Below are 13,126 nucleotides of genomic sequence, written 5' to 3'. Positions count from 1 at the left end.
AGTACATTCTAACATTTTGGCCCTTGCCGTATTCATTTACCTTTTAGTATTTATAATAACAATTAAAATATTTTATTAATTAAAAAAATTACTCAGGCAACAACACCATGTTATTGATCTAATGTAACAAATAATTCTCGCTTTCCTTAATTAATTATAAATCTTATACGATTTTCGTCTGGACACTCGCGCTAGAACAGTACCTATCTTGTTGGATAAACTATAAATAACCGTGGTTCAGTGGCTGCATTTATTTATGCTATAATAATATAAACGGATTACGGATACGTCTTGATGCATCTTTATTTATATTTGATTTATTTTAAACATATTTTCATATTTGTGTCCTTTTATTTTAGCACAATGTACAGAATACAGTCATTATTATTTATTATTGTGGTGCAGCCTTAATTATAAAAAATAATATTAAGAACAATTCTGTACCATTTATGAATGGTGAATGAATGTGGCCAGGGATGGATTGGTATTTCGGACCGGCCCGGGAAAATACTTTTTTAACGGCCCACTTTTTGTTGGGAGATTAGGGGCAACTGGCAAGTGTACCATACTGAAGATAGTAATTTTTTTAGTATTTTAAAGGGTAGTCTACTGTATAATCAGTTATATCATAAAATCAACCTTTAACAATAAAATGTAATAATAAAAATAATAATGAACAGAAATAACAATAGTATAAAGTATTACCTACATATAAATGTTACATAACAAAATGTTAGTAATTTTATATTTTACATGATCAGTTTTACTGTATCGATATAAAAAAATAACGAAAATACAATTACAATATATTATTCAATCGTATTTGATACCATTTAAAAGTAACACATATTATGAGTGAGTGTGAGTGTGAGCGTGAGTGTTATTCCCTGTACTAAATTATGGATTTTGAGTGAATTTAGTCAGCTTAAAACAAATACAAGCAAGTATTGCTATCATTACTCTAAAAATAAATCTATAATTATTATACTAGGATGGGTATTAATGAGTTAAAAAGTTTAAGTTAAGTTAAAAACTGAGTTAAAAAAAATATTAATTTGACCAGCCTTGTTATTAAATCGATAAATCATAATTTATATACTTAGGTATAGATAAATATTATCTATAATTTTTAAAAATATCAGTTGAATATCATACTAAAATAGTTTAATGTATATTTTCATATTAAAAAAATAAAATAGGTACCTATTACATTAAGTATTTTGCAAAATATGTTGTTTCTCTCATTCTCTATCAATAAAATAAATTGTAGATTATTGTACTTTGTACAGTAACAGTTTAATATTTTTAATTATTAATATATTATTATTACCTATAATGACAAAGTTCAGCTAAAGCTCACTTTGCTATTCTGAGACCTGAAAAATGATAGAAGTTTTTGCTTGTAAAAAGTATTATTTTTTTATTTTTGTCTCAAATTTTTTCAGCTCCTCCTTTTCGTTTTTTTACTACAGCCTGTACCACCCATTTCCATTTTATTTTATAATTCGTAACTATTACTATTGTGGTATAAAATATTTTATGAATTATTCCTAGTTAAGTACTTAGTAATTGAATTGTAAAATTGACCAAATTGTGATGAACTGCTGACTGCCAAGTGCTGATATTGAGGTTTTGAATGATGATTGATATTTAAATATAAATAATATAAATTTCAAATAAAAATATTCTCATTAGGTATTCATATTAACGACCCGCATCCGACTTGTATCGTCAAAATTCGTCGTTATTACCCACAACCCACCGGTCCATCTGATTGACGACAACCCGAATAACCAATTATTTATAGATTTTACTGTCCACGGAAGTTGATTTTTTGATTACAGTTATTACTTATTGTTAATTAATATTATTATTCAGTTTTTGTTGTTGGACGTTGTATACTTGTATTATTACAATTTACAACGTTTTACGTTATAATATTATAGACTGTTATTACGTAATATCATTGAATGAATAATCTATAATCAATGGTAATATTTAACAATTAATAGATTATATTTACGTCTACCTACTACTTACTATTTAGTACGCGGCCCATCGGGAATTTGCCGATTTCCCTATGGCCCAATCCGTCCCTGGACGGATTTATCAACTGTGAAAACTAGCCCAGGAGTATAATTTGGCGTGGATATGCGTCTCACGACTCTGCACCCTTTCGAAAATCTTCCCACGAACAGGACCGATGCCATCGGTTCGCCGGTAAGAGCCTTCTTAATAGTCATATTATTTATAATATATAATAATATAATATATGCGTGCATGCGTGTAAATTTATCATTATTACCTAAGCGTATAATATAGGCGTATATCGGCTTTGGATACCGTACACGCGGTTCACGGTAAACGTACGATATTATTACAAGTGTAATATTTTATAATAATGTACCCGTCATACAATATGGTCATGATGATGTTTTTCCGCGGCCGATTTGACCAATAAACCGTGCAGGTCACACGCGTACAACACCGGAGGGCAAACCCGTTCGTACGTTGATGTTAAATACGATCGTATAATATTATTATATATTTGATAGGTAATAATAATAATAATAATAATAATAATAATATTACATAGCACGTCGGCACAGTTCGAGGGGGTGTAGTGTATAATATGATGTGCTTTGTATAATCACGCGGAGGAAATCGTGGGAACCTACCAAACAGTTGGTCGCAGCCGTCGTCGTTTTCATAGATATTAATGTATTATAATATAATGCGTATTGTGATAAATGCACCGAGGTATAAATAGACGAGACCGTGAATATTTTTAGGATCGCTCGTCGACTTATTTATTGTATAATAATAATATTATGATGATGATGATGATAATCATGGTCGCCCGCGCTAATGATATCGCCGTAGTGTACGATACACGTGTGATGTGTTTCTCTTCCTAATCGGTCGCGATCATTAAACTCTCCCTTTTTTCAGCCGATCATTATAATCATGATAAAAGAACATGGTATGATGACATCTTTTCCAAATAATTGACGGACTGCGCACACAAATCGCGGACTTTTCGTACTCGTTGGCCAGCTGCCACTTTATATACTGATATATCTCACAATCCCTAGAATTTTTCGAGACTCACATATATTCAGTGCCGCATTTAGACATTTTGCGCCCCGGTGCAAAAAAAAATTGGCACCCCCTAAGCTCCGGTGAAAAAAAATTGCTTCCCCCTAATGGGCCTACCCAAGGAAAATATGGGAGCTAGATCCTCATTAACCTTTTAGATTTTGAGCACAGAAAAGAATATTTGTTTTACAATGTGTGCTTTTTTTAAAAATATTGTTTAGTAATTGCTTGATTCTCTCTCCGCAAAGATACATTTGAATTTATGTCACCTAAACCTTGCTTATAATTCATCATATAAATTGTTTTTTTCAACATATTTAAGTAGGTTGTAGGTATTTCATGAATAAATAAAATAAAATTATATAAAACTATGCAAATTAATATTAATCAAAAAAATGCCAAACAGCATAATACTAATAAACTTTATACATAATACTGTTATTAAAATAATTAAAATTATACAATTTTAATAATTCACAAGTAAACATATTTCTGGCTACAACATTTTGGTGCCCCTAAAATACTGGCGCCCGGGGCAGTTGTACCCAGCCCCCCCCTAAATGCAGCTCTGCATATATTGGGACGAAATCGAAAGACAATGATATTACATTATTAAACATTCAGCTCTATATAATATAGTCCGCGAGATCACGTCGTGAAAATTCATCAGCGAATAGTATCTACTACAAATCTGATACTGGTGCATATTATTAATTATTATTAGGTATATTATAAAGCGCGGTGACGTATTTCAGGGGCGTGACTCGTCCGAGTGTACATAGTAGGATTTTATTTTAGTTTATAATATTGTATAAAATATTATAGTAATAAGATTTTAAAATTAAAAATTAATAATATTACCGCTAAAAATAATAAATCGATTTAACAAGGAGGGCCAGCACTCTGTATTTAAAAACTGTAATCGTTCCCTTTAACCAGGGGTACGAAACTCCGTGAACTGTCCGAATCAGGGGATTGTGGCCTTGAATACGGTTCCAGGGGGGCGTGGCATACGTGAAATAGGGAATGGTAAATAAGCCGTAACATATCCCGCCATAGTCTTGGAACCGTTTTCATAATATTGGTAACCATGAGTCTAACATCATGTTGGTGCGTGGAACCGTTTTCATGTTTTTCGTAGGTTTAGACTTCAGATCATAGATAACCAAGACCCCAATCAGCTGATCGAGTTTCGCTTCTATATTTTTCTATGCTTTAACGGTGTTGTCAAGCTACAAATAAGTCACTGAAAGTGAAAACTGAGCGAAATATAATAATATAGTCTACACTTTACATAATATAGGTACTACAGGTTAACCGTTAACGTCCGTCGGGCCGTATCACGCCTTTGGCGAATTGCAAACGTTTCGACCAAATTGATAGATTCAGTTTGGCACTAAAACGTGATTATTATGTCTTGTTGAATTGTAAACAAGTATAAAAGCAAAATATTATATATCTGGTTAAATATTTGCAATCGGCAAATTATATCAGCAAGCCATAATAATATGTTATGACTTGCATAACAACGGCAGTGTCATCGGAGTTCGCGTTACACACTTACACGATATAATATAGGTATAAACATAATTTCAGAACTATAAATTAAGTGTGGCAAATATTAAATTGTTTGAACAAAAGAAAACTACATTTAAAAATAAACACTGTGATAATATAACGTGGACAGTTTTGAACCGCACGAATAACAACATCGATGTGTCCTCGATGTTTAAAAATTTAATTTATAGACGTTATATTCTTCTCTATAATATTATGTACCTACAATATACTTAATCAATTTTGACGCAAATTGAATACGTTTCCGAATAAACATATTTTTATTAAAATAGAAAATTCACAATCTGTAGCAAAATATGTACCTACAAGTAAATAGTATAAATACGATGGAGAATATTGACATGATAATAATTAATAATATAGTTATGAGCAGGGAGGCTGTCCAGTGACAGAACCCTCAAGATATATGTTTATTGAAATATTTTTGCATTTTTATTTTTTAAATAATAATAGTAAGCATAGGCGCATGTACGGGATATGTAGGATATGCGCTTGAATACACTGTGAGCTGAGGACGGACATTTTTTTAGTGGGTATATTTAATATTATGAACATAGTTCCAAAATAACACTTTTTAGAAGAAAAAAAAAATATGTTGGTACATAATAATATAAGATCGATGTTCGTGTCTAAATTATGTGACAACAATTATTAAATTATATCCTTTTCAATGAACACGTCTTTATAAAAATATTATGTTTTAATTTTTCAACATATAAAAAAAAGTTAAAAATTTATTATTTTCCAATAAGAAGTACCTAGTAATAATTGTTATTTTTAAGGCATTGATATGAGCATTTATTTAGGGGTCCCTATTTATATTTTCGAGGAGCACATTTCATCAGCCGCTTGGCACCCTGCGATTTATAAAGTCTGCACACGCCTTTGGAAGTAACTAGGTAACTATATTTATAGGTTTGCCATATTTTGTTTTACTTAAACCGATATAAACGTTTTTCAAATCGTTAAATTAATCACGACTAAGGTATATTTTCAGAGCATCAATTTGAATAAATATTAAATTTATTTTCATTTTACTTTTTGTCATTATGCTACCCACGGTCAATAATTGAATGTGCAATCAAATCTGATCCGGAGCAACAAATTGTCTAAGTGTAATTTTAGAGAAATATACGAAACGGTCTCTGCGTAAGATATTAGGCCTTTTTCACAGCCACGCGTACGGTACGCGAGCTGATGAAAACGCTCGTATGAAAAATATATTAGTATAAATACACTGTTTCACAGACACGCGTACGAAACGGGCGCGTTTTTTTGTACCCGCGTACCGCATGATCCGAACGCGCATGTGGCGTGGCGAACTAAACATTTTTCAGAGGCAAGTTACAATTAATATCCTAAGTATTAATGCATAATAATGTATTAATATAATATCATCAATTATATTTCAGATCGTTATTAACTGCCTATCGAGTATATCATATTTACATTTACTTGGGGACCCACCGACTACCACCCAATTGCCACTGAAATTACCGTTCACCGTGCGTCGGTGCGCGTACGGTACGTTTGCTGACCAGTCATGACATTTAATGGAATGGTTTAGAGCCCTGCGTATCAAACGCCGTGTCACATGCGTTTTTCATTTTTCATTTCAACCGTGATAATGACGCGTACAAAACGCGGTAGCTGTGAAATGAAAACTTAATCGCGTTTCATACACAGCGTACGCACGTTTTCATCAGCTCGCGGTACCGTACGCATGGCTGTGAAAGAGGCCTAATCAGATTATAATAATATACCATTTTTTATGTTTAGGATATACCGCGGTACAAATAATTAGCCATTTCCCACTACATACATAAATGTATGATCATTAATCGCAATGTTATTTGTTCGTATACAAGAACATAATACTATCGTATCGCGTTCATCACTTGAATGGTTATCGGCATCATATTGATATATATATATTATACAGTGCGGACTGTGGATTATCGTATTTATTCTCATGTCAATAAACTTAAATAAATATCTTTGAAATATGATTTTAGAAAATTATTTCACTTACAGTAGAGAACCGTCTGATGTATTGATCGAGTTATTTTTAATTTATATACCAATATACCTGGTGTCGAGCTATAGGCTATAATAACCTAAACTTAAAAGTTTTAGAACATTCTATTGTGCCGTTAGCGTGTTCCTTAAAAGTTAAACCGTTGAATCTAAAATCCTTTATCGATTTGGTACAAAGTTCGACCTCCGATAATGAGAATAAATTATATAGGTTTATAATAATATTATCTACACAATTTGTAATACGCTATTTGCTAAATAATCTACATCGTATATTAATAATATAGATCGTACATTTTATAATAATGTCTGTGCCACATTGTTATGTACATAATATTACTATGTACGTGAATATAATATTTGATGATCGATTATGACGTGTAATAATAGAATATATTATAGATTTATTGTCGAAATTTACACGGTTTATCTTTTAATGTGAAAATGCTCGTATTATTGCAATGTTTAACATTGCGAAGTCGTATTCTTAGTTGGTTGTTATTGACCTATTGTTATTGATTTAAAATAATGAATTGTAAAAAAAAAATATACACTAAATATAGTGTGCATTGTAGAAATAATCATTATGACACATATGTAGAGGTACATTGTAATATTAAATACTTCGGTCTTAGGTACCTGCTTCACCAATTATCTTAAACAAATATTGTATATGTTATACTTTCAATATTGTTCTACTAGACCATAATAAGTTATAGGCAATTATTAGCCTATAGGTTATATTATAATAATTCCATGTAACAAGTATATACCTAATAGTTAATACCCATACGACCATACCTTTTATTATCACACGTGGTTTAAAATTACTTTGCTAATAAATCATAATGTGTTGTTTTCTAATGCCTAACATTTGGTCTTAAGTAGCTTATATCAATGTGTACACAATTTGTTATGGAAGGGATTGAAGGGAAGGGGGGCCTTAAGATCGGAGAAGATGGCTCACTCTGCTTGTATTCATTGTTTATAAACTCCAAGTGTATAATAATATTACGTCAGTATAATATACGTCGAGTGTTAAGTAACTTAAGTCTGTTTTTTTAAAAATTATTAAATTATTTTTATCTCAACCGTCATTGATATATTTTTAACATTTTTTTATTTTAATATTGCTCAATTTCCCGTCATATATTAGTACTACGCGTCTACGCGGAACGATGTGACATCAGTGTTTTAAATGTTGTGGGCGAGTGAGTACTCGTGTTGTAATTTTTTTAATGTAAAATAAACGCTGAGAACGAGACGGTGTATAACTCTTTTTTTCACCAACATTATTTTGATTTAATAATTTGTCAGAAAATAAAAAATGATTTGTATTTTTTTTTCAATTTTCCTGGTACAAATACGGGGTATGGAAAAATATCAACAATATTATTGTTCGTTGCTTTCTACTGCTGCGTTCGTTCCGATTGCCGACTAAACATAATTTAGTACAAATGTCGAATTAGTTAATTATGATTATTTGTGTAATCGTCTGAATGCGTTGTCGTTGGAGACCAAAGATAATAGTTAAGTACCTATCGTAGAATATTTGATTTGAAGTTTGGTGTTCTAAACTATTGAAATATTTGGAGACCAAACTATATATTTGACGACGTATGGAATAAATATATGTATACATAATAATATAATATTATAGTTATTAGTATATTAGTAAATATTATAATTATTGTGCAAACATTTTCCGTCTAGACCGAAATTACAATAAATTTATCTAACTATAATAATGAAATAATTGTTATCACTTCACATTAAGATTAAGCACAATGACATTCTATTCAATTATCTTTAACCCCATAATAGGTATTTATTTTGTAGTTTATTTAATTAAATTTAAAGTGTATAATATACTATAAAATCCATTATTATTTTGTAATTGTACTAAAATTGTCCAGCTGCAGTAGGTGTTAATGATTATTAAATATTAATGAAAAGAAAGAAAGAAAGAATTAATCAAAATTAATTTCAAATCATAACTCGAAATACGCGCATGAGTCTAACATAATATATTCATCTTTTTAAACTAGGTAATATTATTTTCGTAAAATCATAAATTTAAATTAATTTTGAATTGCATACAAACTGGTAACAAATCTTAAAAATAATGAATTACTTATAATATCGTGAAAGAATTTATATTTTATTCATTTTACAAATTTGAAATTATTCTGATTATATGGAAGAATATTATTGTATTGTTTTTGAGAATTAAACATTTTACGTTTTTTGATTTAAACTTATAAGTGTTCTTATATACATAGATACGATACATACATTATTAATATTATAATATAATATGCAATTAAAAAAGTAGGTTAGTTGTTATGTTTTAATACTTTCAGATTAAGATTAAAATTTTTATTTAATAATTGTACAAATTAATTCAAAATGTTTTATAAATTAAACTATAAAATATGTTAATTATTACATAACACGGCGTAAAGCAAACGTTTTTTTAATGTTTTTTTTACCTATTTATATTATTTTTAACGAACTTTCGTCCGTTCGTTAATTTTATTTACGTCTCAAGATATCAAGCTATGCATTTATTTTTCTTTACAAAAGCATAATATGGAAACAATATTGCACGTGCCCTAACTCCTTAGTATAAACTATATAATCACTATTACCCAATCGTCGTGTTAATATTGTTTTATTATTATTTCCTCGATGAACAGTCATCATATTATAGTCCGTAAAAACTTGAAATTTATGTTTGAACGACTGAATAAATACGGACAAAAAAATTGTGAAATTACATAAATGACATAACCAATGTATAATAATATAGTCTGCGTATAATTATAACAAATATGATCTGGAGCTCAATAGTGCTTCAAGCAAAATGTGATATCTTAATTTTATATAAGTGCAGTATTGTGCGCGTTTGGTGTTTGATATGGTGTATAACATTGATAATAAATACTATAAAAAATAGTATAGTATAGTATTTATAATCAATGATAGTTGGTATACACAATAAACTGTATAATATAGTTCAACAGCTGATTACAGACTTATTTGTTATTGTCATTAATTCATTATATATTTTATTTTTTTATTTTTTAATAATTGCATTTGACTATAATATTACAACTACACGTGGCCCAAGCTTATAATAATAATATTTAACAGTGTAACATACCATGCATGAATTGTATCCATTTAATACACATAATTTTCATTTGTGTACACGAGGTACGAGTAGTGTACAACATATACGGGTGTGGTGTAATGAATTAATATTATACACGATTTAAAAATGTATATTGACGATATCCTTTGTCTGCTATTATTATAGGCGTCCGACCGACGATAGAGTACAATATGTGAATCGAACAAAGATATAATACATAGTGAAATACTGAAATGTACTGTACACAATTCATTATACATTTATATGAATTGAAAGTTAATAATCAATTATAACGCCTATACATCATATTATACGAAATATTATAAATTATAAATTAATTAAACGACGACGCACAACATCAGCGTTACCATTTAAATTTTGGATGGATCGCGCATGACGGTCGGGTACCCTAGTTCTCCCGGAGTGATAAGAGTGGTTATACAGCGGTTAGTCTGTGACCAACTTGCGGTGGTGTTGCATAAGGCTCTACATATAATAGGTATGCTATGCCACCTTTTCGCGACTCATTTATCAATGATAAAATAAAGTGGTTGGGGGAAATTCATATTCACATAACATTATTAGTCCCAAAATGGCTGCGTAGCATACCTAGTATCTATAGTGCCCTAGTATTAGTATAATATATAGTGTGAATGTTTGATTCATTGCAACCATGCTCACCCCAATTTCCTTCTTCAATATCTGATTTTTGGAATTTTCAAATATACTTAGACCATATTTTCAAATTCTTGAGGAAACACAGACTTCTGTTTTTTAAATAACAACCCTCTTTTTTACAGTAAATTATTAATTGTATAATTTATCGATATCAAAATTCGAACAAGTAGTTTTTCAGTTACCTGTTTAACTTGCGTAAGTCTTGTGTAGTACTAAGGATAATAATTTCAGGTCCATGATAACAAGTTCTAAGATATGGGCATATGGTAATTTGAAAATTTAAGTGATTAATATCAATCCTTTGATATTTATAATTTATAAAAATGGTCCAAGTATAATAAATACAAGATCCGAATGATCCGATATTAAATCTTATATTTTTGTAAAACCGTTCTAAAGACTATTGCCTATTATACTATATCCCTAGACCCTCAATGTAAACATTTAATAACTGAAAAACTACTTGTTCGAATTTTGATGTTGATAAGTCAAAAATCTAGAAAAATTATCCACTAGATAATTTACTGTAGAAAATGAGGGAGTTGTTCATTTTAAAATAAGAAGTTTATATTTTCTCAGAACACTCACCTCAAGTAGTACAAACAATCTTGAGAATTTTAAAATATGGGCTTTAATTAGGTAAGTATATTTAAAAATTTAAAAAATCGGAATTTGAATAACTGCATTATTGAAGATGAAAAGGGGGGTGAGCATGCTTGGTTAATCACCTGTATGGCGAGGGAATAAAAACTTGACATTCTATATTTCTATATTATTATTTTATAGTCGATGAGTGAAGTTGACGAACTACTTATTTACAATATCGGGTATGATAATAATATTCAAAACGACGTATGTTATTATAGTTTTTTTAGTGAACACGTATTTTGAACACATAGTTAGCGACATTATTGCGTTTGATTATACTTAAATGTTCTCATATAGATATAAAATATATATCTAACATAATGAGTATTATAGTTCTTTGTTCTACGCTCGATTGAAAATTTAACCGAGTACCTACGTCCTACATATTGTATTAAGCATTAGAGTTTAGACTAGTAATTTTTGGAATCGATCAGTATGGTTAATAAGCCATCATATGAGTTTTCAAATTTAAAATAATAATAACCTTAAAGACATAGAACTCCTGCGTCTATGCGAGGTATGTGCCTGCTCTTTCATTTAATGAGTATTATATTTCTCACGGATTTTAAATTAAATTGTTATGTTGTATACACCCATAGGTACCTACTACCTTCGAGTGAATAGAGGTTTGATCAAATGCAACACATTTTGTCAAGGTTAAGAATTGACGTGCTTATCAAATTTAAAAATATATAGAAGACTAATATTATGTAATTGTAAAATTATAGATATTGACTATTTTACTATCTATGACAACTTTAAAGGAAGTAAGTCCCAAATTCCATAACTCCTATATTATGCATTTATGCATTTATTCAGACTATCAGGTTTACCAATCCATTTATTTTTGTTATTTATGGAGACAATATTATACATATGGGCAACTGTATAAGAGTTTAAAAACAAATTATAATTATATTTTTTTATTAAATCATTAATTCAGAAACATCACGCATTTAATTATGTATTTAAAATAAAAATATAAATATGTATGAATATTATATACCAATATTATTTTTAAATACTTGTTCTATATATTAATTCAGTATATTAATACAAAAGTATAAACAATCATTTATATATCAAGTGCTCTATTTGTTTTCATAACACACTTGCGCGAATTAGTTGTTCGTGCGTAAGTATGCACAGTGTCTGGTTTAAATACTTTAGAAAACAATTGCGCTTAAAGGCATAATTATTAAACTGTATATAGGTACGAGAAAAAAATCCTTGGCCTATTAATATGTAATATTGTTTTAAAATATATCTGTACATACATATTTGTGTAACAGACTAACAGTTATTAATAATATAAATGGAATTTTGTTTAAATTTTAGACTGTTGAATTAATCACAAAATATATTACAAACAATACAACATATACAAACAATATTTATAGCTATTTCGAACCATAAAGGAAGGTTAGTACATGTCCGCATGATTGTTGCTGAGCATAGACATATAATATTATAATATTATTTATATGTCTATGTTGTTAAGCATTGTAGTTGTCAATAATTGTCATTCATGTTGCAGCCGTTAGCATGTGATCTACTCATAGTAATATTACTCCATGGATATACTACGAGATGGTAAAATGGTTGATCTACAAAGTGAAAATAAGCGATTTAACAAAAAATTACAATACAATATACGAGATACAATTTATAATTAGGTACAAATGATTTGTATTAGTTATAAAAATAATAATTAAGATAAATCAAATGGTCATTATTGGTTTAGTTTAGTTGTATTAAGGGGATTCGATACCGTGATTTTCCGTTATTTTCTAACACGCACGCGACATAGGATATTAGACTGGTTCTTTGCTAAACATACCAATTGATCTAATGAAGTGATAAGAATTCTAAAAACAGAATTGAATTTGTCGTCAAGTCTATTTGAAATTGACTTTCCCACATTTTTGA

At 29.5% G+C, this 13,126-nt stretch overlaps 1 long non-coding RNA gene across 1 annotated transcript in view; it reads left to right on the top strand.

Annotated features, from left to right (window-relative positions):
* The first annotated feature begins 1,948 nt into the window (after nucleotides 1–1,948).
* Nucleotides 1,949–13,126, top strand: part of LOC107884583 — a 23,894-nt gene continuing 12,716 nt past the window's right edge. Inside the window, exon 1 of the long non-coding RNA XR_001680025.2 lies at nucleotides 1,949–2,220. This is a non-coding gene — a long non-coding RNA (uncharacterized LOC107884583). The remainder of the gene's footprint in view (nucleotides 2,221–13,126) is intronic.

This window comes from Acyrthosiphon pisum, chromosome A1 (genome assembly GCF_005508785.2).
Source record: "Acyrthosiphon pisum isolate AL4f chromosome A1, pea_aphid_22Mar2018_4r6ur, whole genome shotgun sequence".
Taxonomy (NCBI): Eukaryota; Metazoa; Arthropoda; class Insecta; order Hemiptera; family Aphididae; genus Acyrthosiphon; species Acyrthosiphon pisum.
Note: the sequence above shows the minus strand (reverse complement) of the source record. Positions and strands in the feature narration are given on the sequence as shown.